This window comes from Neoarius graeffei, chromosome 1 (assembly GCF_027579695.1).
Source record: "Neoarius graeffei isolate fNeoGra1 chromosome 1, fNeoGra1.pri, whole genome shotgun sequence".
NCBI lineage: Eukaryota > Metazoa > Chordata > Actinopteri > Siluriformes > Ariidae > Neoarius > Neoarius graeffei.
Window position 1 is genome coordinate 95,833,018 of NC_083569.1, and position 15,238 is coordinate 95,848,255.

The window sequence follows — 15,238 nt, forward strand, 5'->3', positions numbered from 1 at the left end:
GTGGCTTAGGAGGTCTTTCTTCCCAGATGACTCATATTTAAGCAGGTCATTACACCTGTCAAAACAAAAAATGGAAAAAAATATACAGTGGGGCAAAAAAGTATTTAGTTAGCCACCAATTGTGCAAGTTCTCCCACTTAAAAAGATGAGAGGCCTGTAATTTTCATCATAGGTACACTTCAACTACAACCCCGATTCCAAAAAAGTTGGGACAAAGTACAAATTGTAAATAAAAATGGAATGCAATAATTTACAAATCTCAAAAACTGATATTGTATTCACAAAAAAACATAGACAACATATCAAATGTCGAAAGTGAGACATTTTGAAATTTCATGCCAAATATCGGCTCATTTGAAATTTCATGACAGCAACACATCTCAAAGTTGGGAGAGGGGCAATAAGAGGCTGGAAAAGTTAAAGGTCCAAAAAAGGAACAGCTGGAGAATCATATTGCAACTCATTAGGTCAATTGGCAATAGGTCATTAACATGACTAGGTATAAAAAGAGCATCTTGGAGTGGCAGCAGCTCTCAAAAGTAAAGATGGGAAGAGGATCACCAATCCCCCTAATTCTGCACTGACAAATAGTGGAGCAATATCAGAAAGGAGTTCGACAGTGTAACATTGCAAAGAGTTTGAACATATCATCTACAGTGCATAATATCATCAAAAGATTCAGAGAATCTGGAAGAATCTCTGTGCATAAGGGTCAAGGCCGGAAAACCATACTGGGCGCCCGTGATCTTCGGGCCCTTAGACGGCACTGCATCACATACAGGCATGCTTCTGTATTGGAAATCACAAAATGGGCTCAGGAATATTTCCAGAGAACATTATCTGTGAACACAATTCACCGTGCCATCCGCCGTTGCCAGCTAAAACTCTATAGTTCAAAGAAGAAGCCATATCTAAACATGATCCAGAAGCGCAGACATCTTCTCTGGGCCAAGGCTCATTTAAAATGGACTGTGGCAAAGTGGAAAGCTGTTCTGTGGTCAGACGAATCAAAATTTGAAGTTCTTTATGGAAATCAGGGACGCTGTGTCATTCGGACTAAAGAGGAGAAGGACGACCCAAGTTGTTATCGGCGCTCAGTTCAGAAGCCTGCATCTCTGATGGTATGGGGTTGCATTAGTGCGTGTGGCATGGGCAGCTTACACATCTGGAAAGACACCATCAATGCTGAAAGGTATATCCAGGTTCTAGAGCAACATATGCTCCCATCCAGACGACGTCTCTTTCAGGGAAGACCTTGCATTTTCCAATATGACAATGCCAAACCACATACTGCATCAATTACAGCAACATGGCTGCATAGAAGAAGGGTCCAGGTACTGAACTGGCCAGCCTGCAGTCCAGATCTTTCACCCATAGAAAACATTTGGCGCATCATAAAACGGAAGATACGACAAAAAAGACCTAAGACAGTTGAGCAACTAGAATCCTACATTAGACAAGAATGGGTTAACATTCCTATCCCTAAACTTGAGCAACTTGTCTCCTCAGTCCCCAGACGTTTACAGACTGTTGTAAAAAGAAAAGGGGATGTCTCACAGTGGTAAACATGGCCTTGTCCCAACTTTTTTGAGAGGTGTTGTCATGAAATTTAAAATCACCTAATTTTTCTCTTTAAATGATAAATTTTCTCAGTTTAAACATTTGATATGTCATCTATGTTCTATTCTGAATAAAATATGGAATTTTGAAACTTCCACATCATTGCATTCCATTTTTATTTACAATTTGTACTTTATCCCAACTTTTTTGGAATCGGGGTTGTATGAGAGACAGAATGGGGGGAAAGAATCCAGGAAATCACATTGTAGGATTTTTAATGAATTAACTGGTAAATTCCTTGGTAAAATAAGTATTTGGTCACCTACAAACAAGCAAGATTTCTGGCTCTCACAGACCTGTAACAACTTCTTTAAGAGGCTCCTCTGTCCTCCACTCGTTACCTGTATTAATGGGACCTGTTTGAACTCGTTATCAGTATAAAAGACACCTGTCCACAACCTCAAACAGTCACACTCCAAACTCCACTATGGCCAAGACCAAAGAGCTGTCAAAGCACTGGCGGCTCGTTAATAGGGGCGATTTGGGCGACGCACTCCCAAACAGGGAGGTTTTTTTTTTTATCTACTCCTACTACCACGGCAACAGTAATGTCATCGTCCAATCAGGCTAAGGTCGTGCCTGGTGTAGCCACGCCCTTTTGGTGCGATTTCTGTCAGGTTCAGATTTGCCCCAAAATCTCCCATTGACAGTAATGGTACGTACGTTTTTTTCAAAAAATCATGCTCCCAATGCATTTTCTATTAGGTTTTATGTGCTCGCACAAGCAGCGTGCTTTCGTCATACGCCTGTTGCGCCGCGCAAGTGTTGCCAGATTGGGCAGTTTTAAGTGCATTTTGGCGGGCTTTGAACATAATTTTGGGCTGGAAAACGCACCTTGCGTGGGAAATGTGTGAACATTCTATGAAGAAGATGGTGAGTGTTGAGTGCAACAATACGATAGTGTCTCTGAAAGAAGTTCCCTTAGTCGTCGTACCAATGAGGAAAAAACGGCAATCAAACAGCTAGGACCTCCTAGACCGAATTTAAACATCAAGCAAGTGTCTACAAAGGGGGAGAAGACCTACTCAAGAGGTTTTAACAAGAACTGGTGCCACCGGAAAACTTGGCTAGCTGGCTGTGATGTAGTCAATGCTCTTTTTTGCTACCCTTGCGTTCTCTTCCACCCTGGAAGTAGCACAGCAGATGGTACAGTGATATCTGATATTTGAATTTACTAGGCAAAAGGTTTTTTTTTTTTTGTGTGTGTGTATGTGTTACCAATGGCAGTTGTTTTACCAATGGCAGTTTAACAATGGCTCCGGTTTCCCCCACAGTCCAAAGGCATGCAGGTTAGGTTAACTGGTGACTCTAAATTGACTGTAGGTGTGAATGTGAGTGTGAATGGTTGTCTGTGTCTATGTGTCAGCCCTGTGATGACCTGGCGACTTGTCCAGGGTGTACCCCGCCTTTCGCCCGTAGTCAGCTGGGATAGGCTCCAGCTTGCCTGCGACCCTGTAGAAGGATAAAGCGGCTAGAGATAATGAGATGAGATGATATCTGAATTTACCAGGCAAAAACAAGTTCGGCCAATTGACTTGCTACCTAGGTCAATTTACTTCAGTCCTGTGGACATTTATGGTCCGTGTAGACATAACGGGGGAAAATTGCCCCCCCTGAAAAAAAATTCAGGAGCCGCCACTGTGTCAAAGGACACCAGAAACAAAATTGTAGACCTGCACCAGGCTGGGAAGACTGAGTCTGCAATAGGTAAGCAGCTTGGTGTGAAGAAATCAACTGTGGGAGCAATTATTAGAAAATGGAAGACATACAAGACCACTGATAATCTCCCTCGACCTGGGGCTCCACGCAAGCTCTCACCCCATGGGGTCAAAATGATCACAAGAACGGTGACCAAAAATCCCAGAACCACACAGGGGGACCTAGTGAATGACCTGCAGAGAGCTGGGACCAAAGTAACAAAAGCTACCATCAGTAACACACTACGCCGCCAGGGACTCAAATCCTGCAGTGCCAGACGTGTCCCCCTGCTTAAGCCAGTACATGTCCAGGCCCGTCTGAAGTTTGCTAGAGAGCATTTGGATGATCCAGAAGAGGATTGGGAGAATGTCATATGGTCAGATGAAACCAAAATAGAACTTTTTGGTAAAAACTCAACTTGTTGTGTTTGGAGGAGAAAGAATGCTGAGTTGCATCCAAAGAACACCATACCTACTGTGAAGCATGGGGGTGGAAACATCATGCTTTGGGGCTGTTTTTCTGCAAAGGGACCAGGACGACTGATCCGTGTAAAGGAAAGAATGAATGGGGCCATGTATCATGAGATTTTGAGTGAAAACCTCCTTCCATCAGCAAGGGCATTGAAGATGAAACGTGGCTGGGTCTTTCAGCATGACAATGATCCCAAACACACCGCCTGGGCAATGAAGGAGTGGCTTCGTAAGAAGCATTTCAAGGTCCTGGAGTGGCCTAGCCAGTCTCCAGATCTCAACCCCATAGAAAATCTTTGGAGGGAGTTGAAAGTCCGTGTTGCCCAGCGACAGCCCCAAAACATCACTGCTCTAGAGGAGATCTGCATGGAGGAATGGGTCAAAATACCAGCAACAGTGTGTGAAAACCTTGTGAAGACTTACAGAAAATGTTTGACCTCTGTCATTGCCAACAAGGGGTATATAACAAAGTATTGAGATGAACTTTTGTTTTTGACCAAATACTTACTTTCCACCATAATTTGCAAATTAATTCTTTAAAAATCAGACAATGTGATTTTCTGGATTTTTTTTTTCTCATTTTGTCTCTTATATTTGAGGTATACCTATGATGAAAATTACAGGCCTCTCTCATCTTTTTAAGTGGGAGAACTTGCACAATTTGTGACTGACTAAATACTTTTTTGCCCCACTGTACATTTTTTCCATTTTTTTGTTTTGACAGGTGTAATGACCTGCTTAAATATGAGTCATCTGGGAAGAAAGACCTCCTAAGCCACAGTAAGCGTAAGAAGCACATTGAAGCTCGTAGACTGAAGAGAACAAACCAGACTCTTCCTGCAGTATTTCACAATGTAAATGCAATGGAGAAAGGAGCCACCAGTACTGCTTGCGTGATGCCTTCTGAGAATGTTCACAGTGCTGCTTCTTGCTCAACCAGCAAAACCAATCATTAGTTTTCTTGATAGGAAATCATACCAGAGGCTTCTTTATTATCATTCATGGCAGAACATTCCCTACCACTGTCCATGTCTCCACATCTAATAAAGTTTGCTCAAGAGTTCTCTCGCGACCAGGGGTGAAAGTAGACCGGTGCGAGGCAGTGCTAAGCACCGTCAAAAGATTTAGGGCCAGTGCTTCGCACCTGTAAGAGAGAGGGTTTATGCTGACTAAAAAAAAAAACCCACATAAAATTAGTAACGTTCGCTGTTTGAGATGAAAACACATCTACCCACAATATACCATTTTTGACCAGCTCTGATGAAGAGTAGCGTGTTTAAAAAGTCATAGGATTTGTGACGCGTCAGCAGCAGCTTCCTTTTGCAGTGCTGTGCATCGACCGACGCTTTCAAATCCACCCATTCGAGCCGCAAAAATAATAATTAGGAAAATAATGGTACTAAACACCAGCAAGTATGGTAATCCGTTCTCAAAACTTCTGCAAATGTCTCCCATATTTTGGTCTTTCTGTTGGTGCATTTTTGGAGCTTCAATTCCGTCTCCATCTCATGCAGGGCTCATGCTGCCTGCTCAGCAGTTAGTCAGCCAAGTCTCGTCTTTGATAGAAAATTGTGTCAATGAAATTAATCAGCATTCCAAGCAACATGAAAAAGTTGTGCATAGCAGTAGACACCCTCTCAGCAAGTAATGCAGACTGTGAGAGGGGGTTCAGCACTATGAACAATATCATTACTGAGTACAGGAGCAACCTCACGACCAAAAATACAGCAAACCTCCTCTTCATAAGTACAGTCGGCCCACCAACCAACCAGTGGAATCCTTTGTCATATGTAAAGACGTGGCTGGCCAAAGGGAGAAGAGCAGCACATTCCACATGTGGCATGGCTTGCCAGCACCCTGAAGAGGACAACTACTTCAGCCCTGTTTGGAATTTTTAAAAAATTTTTTGTTCTCATGGAGGGAATCCATCATTTTGCATTTTTCAGTCAAGTTCCAAATTAAATGTACTGACAAGAAAGTTCTCACAGTAAAATATTTACAAACTGAAATATTTTGTAATGTCTTTTTTTGTACATAGGTACAACAAGGTAGGCCCTAGTTAAGAATATTAAGAAGTTATCTATCTCATGAAAAAGGTGTAAAACGCCTGTGGAAAAACCCCCCGGGTAAAACGAGTTTTAAGAAAACGATAAAGTGACGCACTGGAGATTGTAGTACCGGTAAGAACTGAAAACTACTTTCACCCCTGCTCGCGACACAACAGTCACAAATGCCATGTCTATGGAACGAACCTTTTGGGGAAAGCGCAAGAGAAAACAAACAGCTATAAGACTGTGGAACAACCGAAGAAGAAGAAGGTCTAGATTTAGTGGTGTCCATTTCACAGCTGGTTTTCCCTTACCCTAGCAGACTGTCTTCTTTGGTTTTTACAAAACTATGAACTTTGCAGTGCATTCCATGTCTCACTCACACACACACACACACACACACACACACACACACACACACACACACACACATATATATATACACAGTTCAAACCATTTAAGTTTTAGTGCATTATTAATAGTTTGAAATCTTTAAAGTGGCATGACAATAAGAACATATTCTTTTTGATAATAGTTTGTGTTGAATAAGCTCAATTTTATAAGATAATGTGGCTGATTTATCTGTTCTGTTCTGAATGAGTTTACTGTTACAATAAATATATATCTGTTTAATAAGACTGTTTTGATATTGAATCAATTCAGTTTCATGAAAGTGTGAACTATTTAATATCAGTTGAATTATTATTTTCTAAACATATAGTATTGCACATAAGATGTGACAGCATCACTTTATATAAGTTTTGACATCCAATACTAAAAATTCTGAATTTAGAACAATGCACTCCTGAAAATTACTCATTAACTAGGGGAATTAAATTTAATATTTTTGACATGTTAATCATTAAAGTACATGAAAGAAAAAGGCTTAAAAGTTATAACTTGTTTCAGTGAAAATATCGGTAAGTACTAAAATGCACTAGAATTCAGGGTTTTACGTGTTATGTTATTAAATTTTTTGGGGGGACGTTGCCCCCATCTTAGTTTGACTTTCAAAAGTTCAAGATTTTTTTCTTTGCTCCACTTTCATCTCTAAATAACTGTGTGTACTGAAAAGACAGTACATTGAATATTTTTATCGAATATGTCTGTTAGCAGGGGCAGCACGGTGGTGTAGTGGTTAGCTCTGTCGCCTCACAGCAAGAAGGTCCAGGTTCGAGCCCCGTGGCCGGCGAGGGCCTTTCTGTGTGGAGTTTGCATGCTGTCTGCGTGGGTTTCCTCCGGGCGCTCCGGTTTCCCTGACAGTCCAAAGACATGCAGGTTAGGTTAACTGGTGACTCTAAATTGACCATAGGTGTGAGTGTGAATGGTTGTCTATGTGTCGGCCCTGTGATGACCTGGCGACTTGTCCAGGGTGTACCTCGCCTGTAGTCAGCTGGGATAGGCTCCAACTTGCCTGCGACCCTGTCGAACAGGATAAAGTGGCTAGAGATGATGAGATGAGATGAATTAATCACCACATGCAAGATTTGCAATTAATCAAATTAATTGTACATTATTATTCAGGATTTACTATAGTTCTGAACTTCAAATTTTAAAAGTCTTGACTTTAGAGAGATGATTGATACTCTTTTGGTGGAACACAACGGAGCAAAATATTGTGACCCTCTAATGTTGACCTGAAGTTGGTGCCACTGGGGGTTGGCACTGGGTTTATGTTCCCACCAATGCTAGTATCAAACCTACACCCTTGGTACAGGTTATTGAAATTATTTATCATGGTCTCATTTTTTTTAAATCAGAAAAAAAAGGCATGTGGAATCTGCCCTAACGCCTGGGAACCAACTGCCCAAGAATGTACCACATGGTGCAGCACCTGCCTTAAAGGGGTACGGACGTTTGAGGAAAGCAGAACAAAACACCTTAAAGATCAAAGGGCCAGAAAGAAGACCAACTCCACCAACACAGCCGCATCAATACTTTACATTTGTAGAACCTGTAATCGGACCTTTCAAGGATTGGTCTCCACTCCCACGAAAAAAAACCTCATCAGTCGCAGGACACTCATACATCGCCCTCGACGAGAATCCATCATCATTTTTTTTTAAATCAGAAAAAACTTAGCATTTTAACAGGGTGTATATACTTTTTATATCCACTGTAGAATTAATCAGAAACTGAAGCCCAGTAATGCCGCTTTTCCACTACCAACGCAGCTGAGTTGGGCTGAGCCGTGCCGTGCTGAGTTGGGCTGAGTCGAGCTGAGTGGGGCTGTTGGGGTTGCATTTCGACTACAACTGCGCTGAACCGTGCTGGCTGGAAGTGGGTGGACACATTGGGTGGAGTTAGCGAAAGTGGGTGGACGTCACGTGATGTCGTTAGGCGGCGCAAACAGTGTCATCAGTTATCTTTTAAGCGGTAGTCTCACGACCCAGATAGTAAACAATAAACATGGAGTTGTTAGTGTTGCTGGTCTTGGTGCTGTGGCTTGTTGTCACCGACAACGCCAACAGATACTGGCCAGAGTGTATAGATGAGGCGAGGCGCATAAGGCTTCATAATTCTCGTAATTCTTCTTCTTCCGGGTTTATGGTGTTTACAGATCCCAGCGTGCTCGCGGGGCGTGTGTGGGCATGTGAGGACACTCCTCCTCACCACTCAGTGCACAGGGGAGTGTCTCCTCACGCCCCTAGCCCCACTCGGCTCGGTTTGGCTCGCTTCAGCCCCACTCCAAAACCGTGCGAGTTTTGGGTGCTAAGTAAGGCTGAAGCGAGCTGAGTCGTGCTGCTCTGAGGTAGTCGAAACGCGAGCCGTGTCGGGCTGAAGTGAGCTGAAAAAGGGTAGTGGAAAAGGGCCATAAGACAAAAGCTTTGAGTCCAGTGCTGTGCTCCCTGACCTGGATATTTTATTTGATAGTTTAGTGAAAATTGTTAACAGTAATCAAGATGCAAAAAGGATGAAAATCCTGAGACTCAGTGGAGGTTCGGTGCCACTAGTGCTTTACTAGTGCAATAGTGAGCCTTAAGCCTCACTCACAACCCGCCATAAGTGTTTTGGACATATTAGTGAAGTTGAATTTTGGGCCAAATGTTCTATTTGTGTTGCTGTTGGAGTTTGAGATGTTTCACTGCTGCTCCACACCATGTGTCCTGTGTGCATTGGACCATTCTGGAGATTGCCAAAGCAAGTGAGTAACAATACCACGTGACCACCTGTGGGCGTGTCTAGCCTACTTTTCGTGTGGACAAACATGTCGGACTCCGCCCCCCTCCAGCTCAAAGCCAGCAGAAAACGAAAGGAAAACCTGCCTAGCGAGTGGAACTGCAAGACAGAGCAAGGTGAGATGACGTCATTTTTCTGGCTCGATAATTAAACCATTCCAGCTTGTGCTTCGCTATCTGAGCCTTAGAATGCATGGGCTCGAGTCCCCAGGAGTGAGTATGGAGTTCTACACCTAATGTTTTAGTTTAGAGAAAGAAGCAAGAACACAAAAGCAGGAACAGAGAAAAGATAGATTAGTCTTTTGGTTCATGAATCTGTTCATGAAAGAGGCAGCAAGGAAGGCGGCCATCGGGAAGGAGGAAGGAAGACAAGGAGACATGGTGGCGGAACAAAGAAGTGCAGGAAATTCTAGCGGAGCTCCAGACTGAAGAAACTATGGAAACCCATCGAGTTGATTTTTCATGGACACACAGGGATCCCAGCCGTGTCCGGCCCCGCCCCTCGCGATTCTGATTGGCTGTTTGATTTTGGCCGGAACTCGAAGCGCGAGCGCGCCGACATCACTGATTGGTGTCTGCAGATAGTTTCATATTTATCGGGTTTTTCCACCGAGAGCAACTCAAACAGCGCAACAACACCATCATCACTTTACACACTGTAATACACAGAGGCCAGAACAAGCTCACCAAGGAGAGAAAGATGGAGTGAAACCCGGGGAGAGAGAGAGAGAGAGAGTTTTGCCAGAGGAAGGAAAGGAAAGAAGCGGTGAAAGAGCGAGAGAAAAGCGAAGAAATCTTTCACAAGAAAAGCCACAAGCTGAAAGAGAAAGAAAACGGGGGGAAATGAATTAATAGAAATGATGAGTTGTAGGAATTTAACTCTAAATAGTGACGCTGATTTTGAAATCACTGCGAAATCCTTCGGGATCTGAATCCACTCAGTGTTTTCATGAATCATGTTTTAGAATCAGAATCACTTTATTAATCCCCGGAGGGAAATTCACATTTGCACCCAAACTCCTGAATCCAAGAAGAAGGAAACATGTCTAAAAATACAAGATAAACTAGTCTTAAAAAAAGAATAAATAAAACTGAAATAAGTTCAATAACTTACGTAAAAGCAAAATAAAGTGATTTTCTATACAATGATTCCTATATACATATGTTATTTACCAGCTGGGAGGTCCATATGGTGAAATACCGTGACCGAGGTCTTGAAAGTACTGAGCGAGGCCCTCTGGACCGAGGTCAGTATTCAAGGCCGAGGTCACAGTATTTCACCATACAGACTGACCTTAAGCTGGTAAATAATATATTTATTTTTTTCTTTACCAAATTCTAACAGAAAACGAGAGCGCCCGAAAGGGGAAACCGAGCCGAGCCGCCATTTTGAATCCTCATTCACGGCTGTAATGCAAATGGCTTCCTCCTCGGTACACAAGTGCACTTCCATGGCAGGAAATAAACTACATTTTGCCGCCTATGTAGTCCCCTATTTATACAAATAGGAGTCATTCAGGATTCAGCCATGTTTTTGTTCATGTTCGCAAATTACAGGTTTTAGCTTTCTCCTGAATGTTTTATTTTATTTCTTCTTCCTCAGTTGAGTAAAACTCACTTTTGCTGTGAACACTGTCATTATTGCTATCCATGCTGTAAAATTAATGCTATTATACTGAGAAATGCTGGCAAACATTTATAAGAATTTTGATAATCTTATAAATAAATCTTATAAAAAAAGATACATGTTGACAAAAAATGCTACTATGTTTATTGTTGTTGTGAACGAGCAAGTCGCCAGAGGTCCGTAACCGGGGTCCGTAACTGGGGTCCGTATCGTAGGCCAGTTGTGAACCCAGCCAATCAGAGCGCAGGATTTGGACCGCAAAAAAAAAAATACGTATATTGCACCAGGGCGGCACGGTGGTGTAGTGGTTAGCGCTGTCGCCTCACAGCAAGAAGGTCCGGGTTCGAGCCCCGTGGCCGGCGAGGGCCTTTCTGTGTGGAGTTTGCATGTTCTCCCCGTGTCCACGTGGGTTTCCTCTGGGTGCTCCGGTTTCCCCCACAGTCCAAAGACATTCAGGTTAGGTTAACTGGTGACTCTAAATTGACCGTAGGTGTGAATGTGAGTGTGAATGGTTGTCTGTGTTTATGTGCCAGCCGTGTGATGACCTGGCGACTTGTCCAGGGTGTACCCCGCCTTTCGCCCATAGTCAGCTGGGATAGGCTCCAGCTTGCCTGTGACCCTATAGGACAGGTTAAAGCGGCTAGAGATGAGATGAGATATATTGCACCTGAGTTAAGGATACAGTATACATGGTAAGACAGTACACCACAGTTATACAGTGGCATTGTACAGCTTGACTGCAGCAGGTAGGAATGATTTCCTGTGTCTGTCAGTTGTGCAGCATGGAAGAATCAGCCGTTTACTGAATGTGCTCCTGTGGCTGATCAGCTCCTCATGTAGAGGGTGGGAAGGACAGTCTAAGATTGTTTGTTTTTATTTTGGACAGTGTCCTCTTCTCCAACACCACTGTCAGAGAGTCCAGTGCAATGGAAACTTCTAATAAACCCTTCAGAACACTTAGCAGTTGTCTTTCCAGTAATTTATTATAGTAGATTACATACATTAAAGAGAGATATAAAACAGGAAAAGAAGAAGAAGACACCACCTCCGGTGATGTCGAGAGTGCACTCTGAGTTGTGTCTTAGTGGCTGTTATCTATTATACTCTAAAGACATTCGCTTACTGCTTGCATGTGTACGTGATTGGCTCAAGATTTTCTATGAAGCTTTGTTAAAGCGTGCACCTGGCGTGCTCTGGGATGTGCAGACGGACGTGGTTTAGGAGAACTCAGACACCCTGCTTATCACCAGCCAAGGGCACAGAAAGGTGATTACAGCATGTGGGAAAACAACTTTTCTCAGTACACTAGGCCACTTGAGCTCAACACAGAGAATAGAAATGTTTATTCACTAAATTTCCTTCACACCAGTTCCATGCCTACAACATGGCCAGCCTTCCTGATGATCTTATTGAGTCTGTTAGTGTCCTTCACCTTCAAGCCGCTGCCCCACCAGACGACAGCGTACAGGATGGCACTGGCCACCACAGACTTATAGAACATCCGCAGCATCGTTTGGCAGATGTTGAAGGACCTCAGCCGTCTCAGAAAATAGAGACGGCTCTGGCCCTTTTTGTATCCAGTGTCCACGTTTTTGGACCAGTCCAGTTTATTATCCAAGTACACCCCCAGGTACTTATATTCCTCCACCACGCCCACACTGACCCCTTGGATGCTAACAGGGCTCACCGGAGCCCTGATTCTCTTCAGATCGACCACCAGTTCCTTTGACACATTGAGCTGTAGGTGGTTCTTCCTGCTCCACGTGACAAAGTTGTCCACCGCCATCCTGTACTCGCTCTCATCACCACCGGTAATACATCCAACCCCTGCAGAGTCATCAGAACATTTCTGGAGGTGGCAGGTCTCCGTGCAGTAGTTGAAATCAGTGGTGTAGAGAGTGAAAAGGAAAGGAGAAAGGACAGTCCCTTGCGGAGCCCCAGTGTTGCTAATCACTCTGTCCGACACACAGCACTGCAAGCGCACGTACTGTGGTCTGCTTGCACAGTTTCTTTTGGTTTCAGAACATTTTGCAATAAATCCCTAAAGCACACTGTAGTTTACAGTAAGAAAAAGAATAATATTATACATGTGAGTTTGGAGAAATTTATCTTCTCGTGATAAAACTGAAATTGTAACACATCAAAGTGCATCATCTGTTGCATGTTTGTTTTCATGTGAATGGAAGCTCCACTATTCGGTAGGACCTCATTTTATATTATTATTACTGAGTGTTCCGACTGATTCATAGATCACAACAAAGGAAGAAGGACAAGGACAGAGACTGAAGATCTTAATTAATTTATTTAAGGAAAATAGAAATATTTACAAAATGAATGTATGGCGTGAGTAAGGTAATTAATCAGTAGTGTTAGACAGTGCAGGCATGTGATGGTAGTGTAGCATGGACCCCCCCACACACACCCACCCACCACACACACACACCCCACCACCACACACACACACACACGGTGACGTCTCTGTTCAAAAGGATCCAGCTGTTGGGGGTGGAGTCTAGCTGTGTTTACCTTTCTGGATTTTAATATTTGGAAGTGGTATATTTAAAGCCATTAAATACAGCAAGTTATCGCTTCTCGGCCTTTTGGCTAAGATCAAGTGTAGTATCTGTTCTTATCAGTTTAATATCTGACAACACAAGCTTCGTATTTGTACAAACAATTAGTGTTTCTTTGACGCTCATCCACTTTTCCTTTCATCAATTGAACATTTGAGAGAATAATGGTTGGAAGTAGAACTTTTGTTTTCCTTTCTCTAAGTTTTTGTCGCACCTCTCTGTGCTTTCCTCTTTTCTTTTTGTGTCCATCATAAAAAAAAAATCCTGGACTGATTCCAGTCACTTGAGCAGGAGCTGTGTTGCAGGAGGAAATCTTTGCTGTCACATACTGTACGTGTTCATCTCATGTTCTAGCTGGTTTCCTTACAACATTGTTTGCAAACAAAATAAGATTTAGCAATAAAGCAAACCTCCATACACTCGTCAAAGAAAATCAAAGAATGTCAAATACTCTGCAAAAATGGACACAGTACATTTTTATTCATAATATACATGACCTGTTTTTTATGAAACATTACTTTACGTTTTAATTTAATTGACATTTTAATTCATAATTGTTCAATAATATGTTAATGCATTGATTGGCATTTCTTAGATTTAATAGTTAAGTAATTTAAGCAATATATAATTAATTTTAAGCTTGTATTTTTTAAGCATGATGCCTGAAATTTACAGAAATAAACAACATTTTTCCAAACAACAGCAGCTCTTTTGTTGTGTTCTCCTCTTCATGATCAGACATGATTGAGGTTTAATTAGTGCTGATTGGCTTTATTTAAAACGTAAAACTTATGCTCAATTTCAATGACTGACTGGAAGTCAATTACACTTGGATTTTTCCAATTTTTTGTTCATTTGTATTGAGTGGACATTTTACACAACAGGCCAAAATGGGACCGTGTAAAGTGCTTCATAATAATAATAATAATAATAATAATCTCATCTCATTATCTGTAGCCGCTTTATCCTGTTCTTCTACAGGATCGCAGGCAAGCTGGAGCCTATCCCAGCTGACTACGGGCGAAAGGCAGGGTACACCCTGGACAAGTCGCCAGGTCATCACAGGGCTGACACAGAGACACAGACAACCATTCACACTCACATTCACACCTACGCTCAATTTAGAGTCACCAGTTAACCTAACCTGCATGTCTTTGGACTGTGGGGGAAACCGGAGCATCCAGAGGAAACCCACGCAGACACGGGGAGAACATGCAAACTCCGCACAGAAAGGCCCTCGCCGGCCACGGGGCTCGAACCCGGACCTTCTTGCTGTGAGGCGACAGTGCTAAACACTACACCACCATGCCGCTAATAATAATAATACATTCATCTAATTAATATTATTCAGTTTATAATGTTGCCGTTGCATGTACTTTAATACCCAGAATCCTTGTCAGCCATTCAGAAATATGGGTATGTTTTGAAATGTTTGAAATGCGAAAAGTGCAAAGATTATCAGTTATGCCCAAGGCTTTAGGGACGGTCTCTGGAGTCTATGCAATACTGTGCTCTCACATTACTACAATACCCATAAGTCTGATCTCCCAAACAAACAGAAAAGCAGGAGTTTTAGATAACCAAATCACTTTAGATACAAAAAGCGAAATAAAAGCTATATCAAATTATAATAGCGACCTATAATCGTTTAAGTTGGGGTCAAAAGCTTCCCTATACAACCTACACTATTCAATCTCACAGCTCCACACATTTCAGGTTACTATACATTTCTTTTGGTAGCTCAATGAGGCCATCTACTTCTGTTTACATCAGAGGTCATTTTAAAACAAATGATTAAAGACATATTTATTTCTGCTGAAATTTACTATATAAGCATTCCAGTGAGCCGAACATTATTGACACCAAGTTAACAGTTTCTGTAAATAGTCTGGAAGGTTCCAGAAATTGATGTAATGAATTTGAGAAGCTTCTGTTTGTCCAGTTGTCATAATTAGGGGTTACTGGGAATGCACAAGTTTGGTTTGTCCTTAGGAGCATAATACAGTACAATGCAATACAGTAC

The 15,238-nt window shown here is 42.3% G+C and overlaps 1 protein-coding gene and 1 pseudogene across 1 annotated transcript in view; both read left to right on the top strand.

The window, feature by feature from the left end:
• The window catches only part of LOC132885528 (obscurin-like), a 607,458-nt gene that overhangs the window by 486,813 nt on the left and 105,407 nt on the right, over nucleotides 1-15,238 (top strand). The gene's annotated exons all lie outside the window — the stretch shown is intronic.
• On the top strand, nucleotides 13,227-13,350 carry LOC132897916 (U2 spliceosomal RNA; annotated as a pseudogene).